At 39.4% G+C, this 17,115-nt stretch overlaps 1 long non-coding RNA gene across 1 annotated transcript; it reads right to left on the bottom strand.

The window, feature by feature from the left end:
• Window positions 1-6,533: 6,533 nt before the first annotated feature.
• LOC106919231 (uncharacterized) lies at window positions 6,534-7,626 on the bottom strand. The gene is made up of 2 exons (XR_001418579.2): window positions 7,311-7,626; window positions 6,534-7,006 (listed from the first exon to the last, which is right to left on the bottom strand). It is a non-coding gene; the product is annotated as an uncharacterized LOC106919231 (long non-coding RNA).
• Window positions 7,627-17,115: the final 9,489 nt, after the last annotated feature.

The raw sequence follows: 17,115 nt of genomic DNA, 5'->3' as shown, positions 1-17,115 counted from the left end.
TTTCCAGTGGCCCTGATCCTCTTCTGTAAAAGTCAGATTAAACAGGTAAGTAAGGAAAAGTAAACTAGATGAAACAAAAACACAGTAAAGTACAAATAAAAATATTAAAATGTTCAGTGTTAGAAAACGGATGGGTTGCATCTTTCTAATTCACTCATTGTCACGTAAATCCAGCCTAATCAAGTTCCTGCAACTCCAGCATTTGATACTCACAGATGAAACGTTGAGGACAGACGGAGGAGTGCAGGTGTTACACTCTGGATCAGCTGCATATCTGCATCTGATGTCGTCTCCATCTGCATCTGTGACCAACAGGTTGATGTTTCTCTGACAGTTCGAAGGAACTCTGAGAGAAAAAGAACAATTCCTAGAACATCACAACCAGACCTCTATCAGTCTTTTCAGGTTTTTGTTTTATAACTTTAACCTGTCTGACTGGTTCTGCAAGATTTATTCCTGATAAGATTTGATTTTAGTCATCATTGTGTTTCCTTATGGAACAAACTACGGAATAGTTTCAGTTCAGTTTTCTAATGATGAACTTTCTGCAGAACAAACTTACCCAGATTTATTTTACATTGATTTTTCTGATCAGTTGTTTCAAATACAATATTGTTCACTTAGAAGAAACAGCATCAGCTGAATTATCAAATAAAAAAATCAACTTTTGTAAACAAGCTTGTATTTTTATGATCTTAAACATTTTTTGCTTCTGATTCACAGTTTCATCTGCAAATGCTGATGAAAAATACAATACAAAATAAAAACAATGGTCATCTCAATATGTTGCAGTCAGTCAAAGGCTTTATAAATGGCTAAAATATTGAAACAGAATTACCTGATTAGAGGAATGATGGTGGTCAGGGGTGGTGAACCTCGGTCATTGATGTCAGAACGGTTTCTATAGTCAAAGTTACCTGTGATTTTTGGCATTACAATCCCATTTCTGTTTTCTGTCCAGCTTGGAACAGAATCCCTACAGTGGATGAAAAGATCTACAATGTTATGGTGAAATAATGCAGCATTTAAAATAAAATCTCTATATACAAACAAAACTATGTATTTTTTTCATCAGCTGACGATGATAGTTTTTCTTCTTTAGAAAACATGAAAACCTGATCAGCCCAACTGATGAAGCTGTCCTGCAGGATTTTAGGATTTTTATCTGTTCTCGTTTATAATTTGAACATAATGAATCAATAATAATCCAGAAATAATCCAATTATTTCTGATGTGTACTTACAAAGCATTTAATATATGCAGGAATGAATTATAATCCCAAATAAATGCTTTCTGACACCATTCACCTCTGCTTTCATCGATTAGATAAACTGGTGGTAACCCACTACAGTCTCCACCACAAAGCCAAGAGTCAAACTCGTCACATGAGCTAAAACTTGCTGTCAAGTCTATGTTTATCTGTGGAATTAAAGAGAAAAGTTGGTAAATACATCTGATTTTTTCCTGAAAAAATCTAATATTTATTTTACTACTAAGCTCAACTTACTGCGTATTCACCTGACGGAACGTCTCGAACAGAGCTAACGACGCCGCCATGATAAGCAGCTTCAGCTCCGCTGATGAGCAGCAGCAGCAACACAGACGACAACATGGTGACAGAGTCAAAATCTCCAGAGAAAAACTGAACGTTATTAGAGACAAATCAAGTTATACTTTCTCAGAAAACCTCTGGTTCACACCCACCACTCCATCCATGGATGGTTCACTGGTATGCCACAGTATAATGGACCAGGATGTTACCTGGTATGAGGAAAAACTCTGATGGCTGAAAGTTTACATTCAAAGATAAAAAATGTGAAGTATGATTTACAGTAACTGGAAAAGTCTTAAATCTTTTATGACTTTTATTTTGATAAAAACGTAAAATAATGTATTTTATTAAGAAAATAAATTCACTAAATGGAGGGGAAACAATTTTATCTGTGGACAGATTTTATCAACCAGCTTCATTTGAAGAAACGTCCAGCATTCATAACAACACAGCTCAATATTTAGCAGCATCTACTAAATCCAGCTCACTGCCTTTATTTAATATAATGATCATTCAAAATGTGAATTCATGTCAAAAAACTTGTTGGAAAAAAACATCAGCTTAGAGATTAAACTAATTTAATTACATTTTATGTTGATAAACATTTAATGACTTTAAAACATTCAAATATTTAATAAATTGTGTCAAAAAAAGTTAAATTAAGATAAAAATGTTGGGTTTGTGGTTGCTTCATTCCAGCTACTGGAAGGAAAATATTTAATCTGACCAGATATTTCTCAGCTCAACAAGAGTTGTAAAATAAACAAAACTATCAAGGACTGGATTATTTCCGACTGAAGTGTTAGCTAGCTGTCTAGCTTTGTAAGTGCAACACATTGTGAGGGCAGCATAATGACCGTAGGATCAGTCGACAGAAAATAAAAAAAATAATAAAAAAGATTACATTCAAATACATCAAAACACAAAACAATCAAATAAAGTGGATCATTTTAACGATAATTCAGCTGCTTAACAAGTTGAAACCTTGTATTGGTTGTTAGACTTATATCTGTCTGAAACCAGCTGCTGACAAACTATGATTGTGTCAGAAGCTCAGAGCTCTGATCCTGCAGCAGCTTGCAGATCCTGGAAACGTTCAGTAAACCTCAAACAAATATTTTATTACCAATATTTTGATCTTGAGATTGAAAATAATTTTTCTCTCAGGTTTTACATCATCATAGGAGTTTTAAAAAGTTGTGTAATGCATTTCAGAGAGGAACTCTTTCTAATCCAGATTAATTAATGAAGCCGACTGCAAATCCAGATTCTTTATTATCAACATTTGGTTCTTTCTGATGAGACGTTGAGGACAGACAGTGAATAAAACTCTATATCAGCTGCATATCAGCATTTAATGTCGTCTCCTGGGTCTAAAACCAACAAGTTGATGTTTTTCTGACAGTTTGAATCAACTCTGTGAGAAAGAAACACAGAACACAAGTTATGTGCAGTTTGTTTTTTCATGTGTTTGTTTCATAATTCAAAACTTGTTTTTCCCCCCAACTTTTTATTTTTACTAAAAAAAACAAACAAAAAACATTCAGTTTCATCTAATAATAAACTCAACCACAGTATACACACATAATCAAATTTATTTTATGCTGAATTGCCTGATTAGGTGTTTTAAATAAAATAATGTTCACTTTGAAGCAACAGCATCAGATTAACTTTCCCATCAAAGAATCGACTTTTGTGATCGATCTTGTATTTAAAAAAATAAAAGTAGCTGTCAGGTGATGATGATGAACATAAATCATAAAATCCTAAATAATTTCAGTCAAGAAAGTCTGAAAGAGTTTAATTAAACTTCAGGAAACATATTTCTCTGCTGGGCTAAAATATCTTCCAATAATCAGACACTAGGTGGTGCTGTTGAGAGTTTGAGTCACGGCCCTGTTTGAACAGCTGCTCTGTGATAAATCACATACATTATTAAGATACCTGATAGAATAAGTAGAATAAGTTTTTTCTCAGTTCTTATGAAAACAAAATACTTTAATCTAAACAATAAGCCTTGTGGTTCAGATGAGGAAGGATTGCACTGGGACAAATCATGTTTTGGTCACAATCTTTATTGTCTAATGAATTTCAAAGACTCAAGAAAATACCTCTGGTTTCACACATTCTTTATTTCTATGCTGTTAGTTTGCTCTTGTGTTTGTGCTGCTAAAGTTGGTGGTTAATGACCACAGCTGAGGTTTCAGGAAGTCATTATGACAGGGTTTAATCTGTGAACAGGTTCAAACAGCTTCTTTTGTGAAAATGTCAACACAACTCAATACTAAACATCCATTAAAATCAGAAAACCCAGTAGAGTCCTTTATTGGATAATACAATGTTAATATGATTAAAAACACGAATTCATGTTAACAGACTTGTTGGAGAAATTTCAACAGAGAGGCAACTTCAACTAATTACGTTTTTTATTCTTTACAAACATTTGTTTAAAACAGACTCACATTTAATACGTTGTGTCAAAAACATACAAATTAACTGTTTGGTTGCCATGGTTATATAGACATACCTGTAAACCTAAATGATTTCAGCCAAGAAAATCCAGAAAAATGTGAAAATAGCTTCAGAAAACATTTCTCTTCAGGGATAAAATGCAGTGTTATAACCAGACAGTAGGGGGTGCTGTTGTAGCATGTGAGCGACAGAGCTCTGTCATCCAAGATGTCTTCCTCTCTCTGAAGCCGATGGATGGATGAATCATCTGTAAAGTTGTGTAAAGTTTTAGCTTGCAGCCACTCAAATGTTTTGTTCATAACTCTTTGTCAGGATCTAAAGACCTTTAGGAGAGAAATCCTGAAGAAGTTAATTGATTACAGTGTAAACTGTAATCAATTAACTTACTTTCTTTAAAGAGTTGTGATTATACTGAAAATGCTGTTTGGTTTCTCTTTGTTGTGATTGTTGATCTTCTGATGCTTTGGTTTGGCTCTAGAGTTAAGTTTATATTTGCCATGTAGCTGCGTTTCCATTACACCTGTGAGCAAAACGTTGTTTATGTTCCTTTAATGTTAAGAAAAACACCATTTCACAACTGCCTTTCATACTCCATTAAAGAAGTAACACAATTAAAATGACGTGAATAAATTTGTTAACGCTATAAATCATTGAACAACATGCCTTGCCATCATCCTCCTTCATCATTTCTTTGTCATTTCCACCAGTTATAACATCCGGTTGTTGATCAATTGACTTATTTGCAGTGTAAGCTGTACTTAAGTACAATTTTTGTGTATCTGCACTTTACTTAAGTAGATTTAATAATGGATACTTTCTACTTTTACTCTACTACATTTTACAGTAAGTATCTGTACTTTCTACTTCACTACATTTCTACAAAACCGTTGCGTTACTCGTTATATCCAAGTCGCGTTGCTCTTTTTGTCCGTTAAAATGTGAAGTTCAGGTTCTTAAGGTGGCGCCGTAAAATCCAAGAAATAACGTGACTTAGTGTCTGTTGTCACCCATCGCCTCCACCTTTACTCGCACGCGGAGCTCCAGACATGCGCAGTGGTTTCCTCTAATCGTCAGTAACATAATAGCGCTGCATAAACCATAACATATGGCGACATGTAAAATCAGCAGCGCTTCGCTTTCACAGACGGTGGGGACTTAGTCCAACTTTTAGCGTCACTTCGAAGGAAAGCTTAAAGAAAGGTAAGATCTGTGGGCGTGATGCTAGCAAAGCTAGCTGTACAGAGACATGTTGCATCTGCAATGAAAAAAAAGTTGTCACTCATTCCCTGAATTATTGTGTGGAGGTGTTGACTGAGGTGTCGCAAATATGGGACAACGCTGTGACCAAAGTCTGCATTGATATGACATTCAGGAACGATCCGATTCTTCTGGACGGATCCTTACTGATTACATTTATTTCAGCTCTAAGTATTTAATATCTAGGTGTTTTTATGGGAATGTGGATCTTTCAGATCAATTTGAGAAGCAATTCTGAAGGTAAAACTTATTTTTATTGTGTCACGTAGTGCAGGGTGGTGGTCTTGGGTAGGTGGTCTTGACTACATGTCCTCCCTCACCCACCTTCTTTCCATCCCCTTTCTGTTGGATTTCTTTCAAAATAAAAGCCACTAGTGGCAAAAAAAAGTGAAGTTCATGCTATATTAGGACAGGAGACAAGATGTTTCCTTCCCTGAAATTATGATGCATAGAATCAGTAAGTCTAAACTATGTTACAGAGTAAACACAATAAAAACATGCTTTATCTGTGGTATTGCTCATTAAAATGGCACATTTATGATGTATTAAAATTGGATAAGATCGGTTCACTTAATGATATTGTATTAGGGATTAGGTAATGCATTCAGCAAGTACTTTTACTTCTAATACTTAAGTATTTTTAAAAGCCAGTACTTTTTTACTTTTACTTAAGTACAAATGTTATTGTGGTAGTTTTACTTTTACTTGAGTACATTTTTTGAGTACTTTCTCCACCACTGCTTATGTGATGTGATAAAAATGTTTCTATTGCAGTTTTCTGAAAAATATTCATTTCAATACATTAAAAAAACAAACCAAAAAAAATTCATCCAAGCACAAAAATCTTTTATTGAAAAACAAGATTTTTGGCATGTCTGTCATCTCAGTAATCAAATTTATTTTCTAAATTCTAATTTGTGCCAATATATGGTCAATGGAAATGCAAATAATAAAGATTATTGTGGGATTAATCTATGAACTGACATGATTAATTTCTAACCACAATCTCCATCTTTCTCTGGGAGATGCTGAACTGTTCCCTGGACAGTAAGGATGTAGGATTTCCTGCAGAAAGTATCCACTAGAAAGCATTTTAATCAAACACCTGAACTGAATTGAGACCTTTCACCTCTTCAGTTTTCATCTTGTCAGCCTTTATTAGCTTCAGAAACTTATTCTACATCCAGAAAAAGGCTAAAACCTGCAGCCAGTTTCTTCAAGAACCATCTGTAGTGAAAAGAAGAAACGAGTCTTTTATATAACTGCAAGGATAACAGAAAACCTTTATTTCACCATCTTAAAGTGAGTTTGTGATTCAGAGACTTTAATAACATGACAGATCCTTTGGAAACTAACAACCTGCAAAGACTTTATCCTAAAACTTATTTCAAACAGTTGATGCCAAAGGGACAATGATATCATGTAATTTTATTCTGTTTGCAACGATTGATGAGCAATTGGAAATAATATATATGAGAGTATTCTGACTAAAGTATTTGATCACATTAAAAGAAAAAAAAATCATTCACATAAATTAAAATAAGTATAACCACAAGAATCAGATGAGAGATTAAAGAAAAACCCTTATATATCAAATCACTTTTCCCAGCAAGAATCAGATTCATTCTCTTTTTAGCCACTAGGGGGCGGCTGTAGTAACTTATACCATGACACTAATATTATGCTATGTGATGACAGGCCTCGTCTTATCAGCTCCACTTTGATCTGGAGAGGAAAAACATGAAATTAGGGCTAAATAATAAACAGTAAATCACACAGAACAAAACTAAACTGCATTTTCATGCTAAAAATCAGGGTTGAGCTTTGAATCGGGTGCTTGGAGCGAAATGAGCTCTTCACTTGCAAATGCTAAAATATGAAAATTTATGTTAACATTCAGTCTATATCTTTCCATCTAAAATAACAGCAGAAGACAAAACAAAACTTTATTGCAGGAGCAGCTAAACCTGTTGGACTAGAATGAACCACATTATTATCTTTAACATTGATGTCATTGAGGTTTACTAACCAGGTTCATGATGGTTGATTTTATGTCTCTATTGACATAAAATCAACGTCAATGGAGCGGAGATCATTAAATTCAGAGCCAGAACATAATCTGGAAGCACAGAGAGTCAACATTACTAACAGGATCATTATTTTTTGCTTTAAACAGGTACAGGAAAGAAAGAGGTGGTATTTTTTTATTTTTATTTTTAATATTTTGCCAGAAAAAGTTTTAGGAAAAAGTGATGTAGACCATTGTGATAGAAAGGTGACATATATAGAATCAAAGAAAAAGTTTTTAAAATCATTAAACTACAATGTGTATCATGAGACATGAAGGTAGTAATTACATTTGTTAAAGAGAAAACGATGTCAAATTGCTGAATAAAATTTGGATGAGAACCTCGAGTCTTTATGCCTCAGGGACACAGACGGATGGAAAGTTTAATGTTGCTAATTGTCTTGCATTATTTATAAATCCATTTGTTATGGATGGCAAAACTATATTTTTGGTCAAGTGCAGATTTAAAGGAGGTTACAACCCTTAAACTCTCAATCCTGGAAAATGCAATGAAAAAACAAGCAGCGGGCGTTCAGCTGCAGGTTAATGGGGTTAATGATAAAAAGGCTTCATGTAACATCTACATTTATCAGGGTTGGTGATGTTTTCTAACATAAACTTATGTCACACTTACATCGTCCTGGGTCTGGTGTTGAGTCTGAGCTGGACAATGAAGGTGTAGCTGGTGGAGTTGTAGCTGGAGGAGGTGTAGTTGGTGGAGTTGTAACTGGTGGAGTTGTAGCTGGTGGAGGTGTAGATGTTATAGATGTAGCTGGTGGAGTTGTAGCTGGTGGAGGTGTAGCTGGTGGAGTTGTAGCTGGTGGAGTTGTAACTGGTGGAGGTGTAGCTGGTGGAGTTGTAACTGGTGGAGTTGTAACTGGTGGAGGTGTAGCTGGTGGAGTTGTAACTGGTGGAGGTGTAGCTGGTGGAGTTGTAGCTGGTGGAATTGTAGCTGGGGGAATTGTAGCTGGAGGAGGTGTAGCTGGTGGAGTTGTAACTGGTGGAGTTGTAACTGGTGGAGGTGTAGCTGGTGGAGTTGTAACTGGTGGAGTTGTAACTGGTGGAGGTGTAGCTGGTGGAGTTGTAACTGGTGGAGTTGTAACTGGTGGAGGTGTAGCTGGTGGAGTTGTAACTGGTGGAGGTGTAGCTGGTGGAGTTGTAGCTGGAGGAGGTGTAGCTGGTGGAGTTGTAACTGGTGGAGTTGTAACTGGTGAAGGTGTAGCTGGTGGAGTTGTAACTGGTGGAGGTGTAGCTGGTGGAGGTGTAGATGTTATAGGTGTAGCTGGTGAAGGTGTAGTTGGTGGAGGTGTAGCTGGTGGAGGTGTAGTTGGTGGAGGTGTAGCTGGTTGATTTGTAGCTGGTGGAGGTGTAGCTGGTGGAGTTGTAGATGTTATAGGTGTAGCTGGTGGAGGTGTAGCTGGTGGAGTTGTAGCTGTTATATGTGTAGCTGGTGGAGTTGTAGCTGTTATAGGTGTAGCTGGTGGAGTTGTAGCTGTTATAGGTGTAGCTGGTGGAGGTGTAGCTGGTGGAGTTGTAGCTGTTATCAGTGTAGCTGGTGGAGGTGTAGTTGGTGGAATTGTAGTTGGTGGAGGTGTACTTGGTGGAGGTGTAGCTGTTATAGGTGTAGCTGGTTGAGGTGTAGCTGGTGGAGTTGTAGCTGTTATAGTTGTAGCTGGTGGAGGTGTAGTTGTTAGAGATGTAGCTGGTTGAGGTGTAGCTGGTGGAGTTGTAGCTGGTGGAGGTGTAGCTGTTATCGGTGTAGCTGGTAGAGTTGTAACTGTTATAGTTGTAGCTGGTGGAGGAGTAGTTGTTAGAGGTGTAGCTGGTTGAGGTGTAGCTGGTGGAGTTGTAGTTGGTGGAGGTGTACTTGGTGGAGGTGTAGCTGTTATAGGTGTAGCTGGTTGAGGTGTAGCTGGTGGAGTTGTAGCTGTTATAGGTGTAGCTGGTGGAGTTGTACTTGGTGGAGGTGTAGCCGTTATAGGTGTAGCTGATGAAGGTGTAGCTGGTGGAGTTGTAGCTGGTGGAGGTGTAGCTGTTATAGGTGTAGCTGGTGGAGTTGTAGCTGTTATAGGTGTAGTTGGTGGAGTTGTAGCTGTTATAGGTGTAGCTGGTGGAGGTGTAGTTGGTGGAGTTGTAGCTGTTATAGGTGTAGCTGGGGGAGGTGTAGTTGGTGGAGTTGTAGCTGTTATAGGTGTAGCTGGTGGAGTTGTAGCTGTTATAGGTGTAGTTGTAGCTGTTATAGGTGTAGCTGGTGGAGTTGTACTTGGTGGAGGTGTAGCCGTTATAGGTGTAGCTGATGGAGGTGTAGCTGGTGGAGTTGTAGCTGGTGGAGGTGTAGCTGTTATAGGTGTAGCTGGTGGAGTTGTAGCTGTTATAGGTGTAGTTGGTGGAGTTGTAGCTGTTATAGGTGTAGCTGGTGGAGGTGTAGTTGGTGGAGTTGTAGCTGTTATAGGTGTAGCTGGGGGAGGTGTAGTTGGTGGAGTTGTAGCTGTTATAGGTGTAGCTGGTGTAGTTGTAGCTGTTATAGGTGTAGTTGTAGCTGTTATAGGTGTAGCTGGTGGAGGTGTAGTTGGTGGAGTTGTAGCTGTTATAGGTGTAGCTGGGGGAGGTGTAGTTGGTGGAGTTGTAGCTGTTATAGGTGTAGCTGGTGGAGTTGTAGCTGTTATAGGTGTAGTTGGAGTAGTTGTAGCTGGTGAAGTTCTAGTTGTTATAGGTGTAGCTGGTGGAGGTGTAGTTGGAGGGGTTCTAGTTATAGGTGTAGTTGGAGTAGTTGTAGCTGGTGAAGTTCTAGTTGTTATAGGTGTAGCTGGTGGAGGTGTAGCTGGTGGAATTGTAGCTGGTTGATTTGTAGCTGGTGGGGGTGTAGCTGGTGGAGTTGTAGATGTTATAGGTGTAGCTGGTGAAGGTGTAGCTGGTGAAGTTCTAATTGTTATAGGTGTAGCTGGTGGAGTTGTAGCTGGTGGAGGTGTAGCTGGTGGAGTTGTAGCTGTTATAGGTGTAGTTGGTGGAGTTGTAGCTGGTGGAGTTGTAGCTGTTATAGGTGTAGTTGGTGGAGTTGTAGCTGGTGAAGGTGTAGTTGTTATAGGTGTAGGTGGTGGAGTTGTAGCTGGTGGAGGTGTAGTTGGAGTAGTTGTAGTTGGAGGAGTTGTAATTGGTGGAGTTGTAGTTGTTATAGGTGTAGGTGGTGGAGTTGTAGCTGTTATAGGTGTAGGTGGTGGAGTTGTAGCTGTTATAGGTGTAGCTGGTGGAGTTGTAGTTGGTGGAGTTGTAGCTGTTATATGTGTAGCTGGTGGAGTTGTAGCTGTTATAGGTGTAGCTGGTGGAGTTGTAGCTGTTATAGGTGTAGCTGGTGGAGGTGTAGCTGGTGGAGTTGTAGCTGTTATCAGTGTAGCTGGTGGAGGTGTAGTTGGTGGAATTGTAGTTGGTGGAGGTGTACTTGGTGGAGGTGTAGCTGTTATAGGTGTAGCTGGTTGAGGTGTAGCTGGTGGAGTTGTAGCTGTTATAGTTGTAGCTGGTGGAGGTGTAGTTGTTAGAGATGTAGCTGGTTGAGGTGTAGCTGGTGGAGTTGTAGCTGGTGGAGGTGTAGCTGTTATCGGTGTAGCTGGTAGAGTTGTAACTGTTATAGTTGTAGCTGGTGGAGGAGTAGTTGTTAGAGGTGTAGCTGGTTGAGGTGTAGCTGGTGGAGTTGTAGTTGGTGGAGGTGTAGCTGTTATAGGTGTAGCTGGTTGAGGTGTAGCTGGTGGAGTTGTAGCTGTTATAGGTGTAGCTGGTGGAGTTGTACTTGGTGGAGGTGTAGCCGTTATAGGTGTAGCTGATGGAGGTGTAGCTGGTGGAGTTGTAGCTGGTGGAGGTGTAGCTGTTATAGGTGTAGCTGGTGGAGTTGTAGCTGTTATAGGTGTAGTTGGTGGAGTTGTAGCTGTTATAGGTGTAGCTGGTGGAGGTGTAGTTGGTGGAGTTGTAGCTGTTATAGGTGTAGCTGGGGGAGGTGTAGTTGGTGGAGTTGTAGCTGTTATAGGTGTAGCTGGTGGAGTTGTAGCTGTTATAGGTGTAGCTGGTGTAGTTGTAGCTGTTATAGGTGTAGTTGTAGCTGTTATAGGTGTAGCTGGTGGAGTTGTACTTGGTGGAGGTGTAGCCGTTATAGGTGTAGCTGATGGAGGTGTAGCTGGTGGAGTTGTAGCTGGTGGAGGTGTAGCTGTTATAGGTGTAGCTGGTGGAGTTGTAGCTGTTATAGGTGTAGTTGGTGGAGTTGTAGCTGTTATAGGTGTAGCTGGTGGAGGTGTAGTTGGTGGAGTTGTAGCTGTTATAGGTGTAGCTGGGGGAGGTGTAGTTGGTGGAGTTGTAGCTGTTATAGGTGTAGCTGGTGTAGTTGTAGCTGTTATAGGTGTAGTTGTAGCTGTTATAGGTGTAGCTGGTGGAGGTGTAGTTGGTGGAGTTGTAGCTGTTATAGGTGTAGCTGGGGGAGGTGTAGTTGGTGGAGTTGTAGCTGTTATAGGTGTAGCTGGTGGAGTTGTAGCTGTTATAGGTGTAGCTGGTGTAGTTGTAGCTGTTATAGGTGTAGTTGTAGCTGTTATAGGTGTAGCTGGTGGAGGTGTAGTTGGTGGAGTTGTAGCTGTTATAGGTGTAGCTGGGGGAGGTGTAGTTGGTGGAGTTGTAGCTGTTATAGGTGTAGCTGGTGGAGTTGTAGCTGTTATAGGTGTAGCTGGTGTAGTTGTAGCTGTTATAGGTGTAGCTGGGGGAGGTGTAGTTGGTGGAGTTGTAGCTGTTATAGGTGTAGTTGGTGGAGTTGTAGCTGTTATAGGTGTAGCTGGTGGAGTTGTAGCTGTTATAGGTGTAGCTGGTGTAGTTGTAGCTGTTATAGGTGTAGCTGGGGGAGGTGTAGTTGGTGGAGTTGTAGCTGTTATAGGTGTAGTTGGTGGAGTTGTAGCTGTTATAGGTGTAGCTGGTGGAGTTGTAGCTGTTATAGCTGTAGTTGTAGCTGTTATAGGTGTAGCTGGGGGAGGTGTAGTTGGTGGAGTTGTAGCTGTTATAGCTGTAGTTGTAGCTGTTATAGGTGTAGCTGGTGGAGTTGTAGCTGTTATAGGTGTAGTTGGTGGAGTTGTAGCTGTTATAGGTGTAGCTGGTGGAGGTGTAGCTGTTATAGGTGTAGTTGGTGGAGTTGTAGCTGTTATAGGTGTAGTTGGTGGAGTTGTAGTTGTGAATAGAGGTGTGGTTGTCATGCTGGGTGTAATCGTGGTAGCAGCTACAGTCGGAGGGGAAACAGTTGGTGGACCTGTGGACGGAGCAGCAGATCAGCAGCAACATTATCAGTTCAGGAAAAAACTGATTGAATTTAAACTGAAGACCAAAGCAGAGATTTCTACTCACTTTCTCCATCCGTCACAAAGACGCACCGAAGGTCAGACTGGTACACAGAGCCAGAGGAGCTGAGGAGGTAAATAAAGCAACAGCTTAGATATAAAACTATTCATAAAATAAGCAGACAATTCAGTTTAATGAAGTCTTAAAATAACAGTTTGTACCAACTCAGTATTAAGCTGATATAAAGCAACTATCAAAGCCAGAGGTGCAGGATTTCTGAAAATGAGATTCTGATTCAGTGGTGATGAATCCAGTGTTTCATTAGTTTCCTTCGTCTTCTATTTGTTAAAGAGCAGATTCTTAAATTGATCTATAAAGATCTAAATGATTTTGTGCCAAAAGAAGTTTTAGTTTTCTATGAAGGATGAACCATTCAGACCCCTAGGAGATCTGCTTAATGTGGAGGAGAGATTATGTCCAGGCATATAAAACAACTCAAAAGAAATTTGACTTTGCATCGCACCAATTTCTAAAATTGGCCTCTGTCCCTTTAAAAAGCTCAAACTTTTCTCCATGATGCTGTTTACAACAGTTGTCAAAGGAATCCAGTAACCCAGTGATAAAGTAACTAGTTACCTTCATTTATTAAAACATGCTATTTGTATCAAGTATGACTTAAACAAAATTTGACTTCATGATTTAAAGCCTTAAAATTTAGCCTCTGTCTCTTTAAAAACTCCTGTTCTTCCTGAAACTCCGCCTTCATCACAACATGGCTCCTCTATTAACCCTTTATTAACATTTTTAATTACATTGCACTGAGAAGTATCTCATAATGAGCTCAGCTGATGCACAGTTACACCAGATGTTTGCTAATTGCTGCTGGCTAGTCTGAAGGAGCTGAGTGAGGGAGTTAAAGGGCAGGGAAATTCTGTGAAGCAAGAGCTCAACAGTGGGCTGCAGCTCTATGGTGGAGCTTTAGGTAAATAGGTAGTCCTTTGCATGAAATTGAATTACACCTTGTTGAGAAAATACATTTAAAATATGCTAGTTTTAAAACTTAACATGTCTTGATTCAAATGGCCTAAATTGTGGTTTTAAAATCAGTAACTTATTCTGGCCTATTGACCTTTATTTTCCCTTTAGTTACAGCAGATGGTTTGCTAGGATCGTTTGAACTGCCTTTTGTCTGTGGGAAAACAATACAGTGGAAGTTGTAGCTTTTCACACTCATTTGTGAAAAGCCGTAAACACGGCAGGGGTTTCTGGCTTGAGAGAGGGTCAGAGACAGCTCCTGGTTGGAGGAGCAAAGATACGCCTTATTTGAATAAATTAAAGAAAAGAAGATAAAACTTTCTACACAGAAGTAACACATCAGATTTGCTCTTGCAACTCTCAAAAGACGTCTTTGCTTTTCTTTCTTTCCTTCTTTTCCAAGTCTGTCAGGTAAATGAATGTATGTCTCCGTTGTTCTGCAGTTTCTGGTGTAAGTTTATGCATTGTCTTATATTGGATTAAACTCTGTAATTCTGTGACGTCAACGTGCATTGTTGTTTTCCTTGTGGCCACATGCGGCCCGCCGAGGGGACCTGGGATCCAGAGGAAGAGAGAGCCAAACTTTTTCCAAAGTTAACTATTTTAGAATTTTCTTCCTTAACAACCTCCAATAATGAAACATGAAATAATGAAAATTTAAAGCAACACTCCAGGTAAGCATTTGATGAGAAAATTGTAACATGATGAAAAGCTCAAAAAAGTTGATTTTGCAGAATACTTCCCCTTTAAGTGGTGCTTACTTCTAGTCCTTCCCCTTTAAGGACTAGAAGTAAACATCTTTTGGTTTTTATATTGTTCAGCTCTAAATCACATTCCCTGAAACTTTTGGTTCCTATAAATCAGAACTGAATGTTATGATTTGTGTTTCTGTGCATTTATTTTTAGGGTTTTCTGTGTTCAGTTGCTTTCCTGTGAGTCTCTGTCTTTGCGTCTTCCCATTGATTGCTTCCCAGCTGTGTCTCATTCCTTGATTACCCTCCCTGTGTATTTAGTCCCACCTGTTATCTTTGTCTCTTGTCGGATCCTCATCGAATGTCATTTGTCTGCCTGCCATTACAGTCATACTGTAAGTCCTATGTTAGTTAGCTCTCTCTTTCAGTCCTCAGTTTTTCAGTTGCTACCGGTATTAGCTGTGCACTAAAGGCATTTTTTTTCTTTTATGACTTCAACATAACAAGTAATTATTCAAAATCCAATATAAAAATTATAACTAAGGAAACCCCAGACATTACATCAAGTCATTGACTTGCAGCATTTACTCCTCTTGGAAAGTAGAAAATCATTTGCGTTGTTGATGACTCTACAGCAATCCCTCATGCCGAGCATGCACAAAGCAACAGTGGATGGGAAAAACTCCCCTTTAACAGGAATAAATCTCTAGTAGATGCAGAACCACAACCAGGCTCAGTACAAGCAGCCATCTGCCACAAATGGAGGTTTGAGAAAAAAGAGTTGACACACAAGAAGAAACAAATGAACTGGATTAAGGTTATTTTTGATGTTCGTGAAAGTAAAAGGTTATTAGCAGGAGAGGAAGAATGATTAGATGTCGGGAGATTTATCTCAGCTGAAGGAATCAGACCAAATAAAACTCCGGGCCAGATGTAGCTTCTATGGATAGGAAAATAACTGAGAGGAAACAAGAAGTTAACAGTTGAAACAACAGTAAAATTAATAAGACACTAACATTGCTTGGACAACAAAGCAGAGAGTTTTCTTCAGTCCTCTGTCACTGTCAATTGGTGTCCATGTCAGCCTGAAGTTTCCTGATCCTGATGAACTCTTGGTTACACCTTGCGGTCCGCTGAACAGGAGCTCAGTGGTCCTTTAATAAACAGGAGAGACAGTTTAGATATTTCCAAAGCTTCCCAACCTCCTCAAACAAGTGTTTTTGAGTTTTTCACTGATATACAGTTTTTAGCAGTGGCGGTTTCTGAAATGGGCAACTGACCAGGTTGGCATCTTGTGGGGGGCAGCATGTGCGACCTCACACCCACCTCCCACTCCCTCTTCCAGCCGCCTGCTCTTACAACCACAGGATCCAATTGTCAACAGTACCTAATTGTGAGGATCTGTGTTTTCTCTGTGTTTATTTTGAGGTTTCTCTGTGTTTATTTAGTTCTGTTCCCCTGCGAGTCTCTGTGCCGTCCTGTCCTGATTGTTCCCAGGTGTCTCGTTCCTGTGATGACCCTCCTTGTGTACTCAAGTCTACCTATTGTCTTTGTTTCTTGTCAGGTCCTTGTCTATGGTTGTACGTCTTGTTTCCCAGTTGTTCCGTTCCGTGTGCTGGAGTTATTAAATATTCATCATTTAATCATCTTCAACCTGGGCTCACCTGCGTCTTCCTCACCATCAACACCTGCAAATCATGACACTAATACACCAACATCCCCCCAGCTCCCTTTGCCAACAGAGTTGTTGGCGCCGCAAAGGTGGGTCACCCAGGCTGCCAAACAAGCTGAGACCGCCTCTGGTTTTTAGGTTTTTCACTGTTGTTTATTTTCAGTCAGAGAAATTGAACTCCAGATTTTGTCTCCTGAAAATGCTGACACAATCCAGCTTTCATTTTAGGAAGCTCCTGTATTGATCACTCACTCAGCCTGGGTAGCTTCTGCTCTGACGCTGATTTCCAGAGTCTCACTAACGTTTGTGTAGATCTGAGCTCCATGTTCAGGAGTTGGAGGCAGAAACCTGGGCAGATATTCACCTGCTGTGCAGGACGGAGCTGCAGGATCCACTGGAAGAAAATAACCAAGAAACTAATTAATTCAAGCTGAAAGGAGCTGATCAGTTTGGTCATTAACTCAAACAACAGGTGTTTATTGGAATGTAAATATTTAATCAAACAAGATATTGCAGTTGTAGTTAAATTTAGTTGTGATATATTCCTTCATGGACTTTGGGCCAAAAGTGTGACTTGTCTATTTTAATCTGTAGTAGTTACTGATATTTGAAATAACTTCAAATAAATCCAACATATTCAGCTCAGAAACAAACACTCCAAGTCCAGAGCTGCTCTATGTGGTTCAAATCAAGCTCATCAAATGATGCAGTTTTACCTCTGAAACCAAACTGGAGAGAGATCTTGTACATGGGATCGCTGGGTGTTATCACTGACTGTACACCAGTATAGCTGTCAGTCAGAGTGATGTTCTGTCTGGGAAAATCCTCCATCATCATCTGAACCACATACAGACCTTCATCACTGCTGATAGTGGGACTGAATGACAGAGAACAAGACTGGAAGAGAAGAGAAAGGAGAAGAGAAAGATCCAAATTAAAACTGAATCAAAGGATTATAGATTAAGTAAAATATATTTTATTGTCATTTTATTACTAAAAATCAGATTCAACAAAACATGACCAGATTTCTCTGGGGTTATTCATTAGATAAGTGATTGAAAGTAAACTA

Source organism: Poecilia mexicana, unplaced genomic scaffold, assembly GCF_051168715.1.
Source record: "Poecilia mexicana isolate PSO_F unplaced genomic scaffold, ASM5116871v1 scaffold_18, whole genome shotgun sequence".
NCBI classification, from domain to species: Eukaryota; Metazoa; Chordata; class Actinopteri; order Cyprinodontiformes; family Poeciliidae; genus Poecilia; species Poecilia mexicana.
The sequence above is the reverse complement of the archived record's forward strand: the minus strand, read 5'-3'. Positions and strand labels throughout refer to the sequence as shown.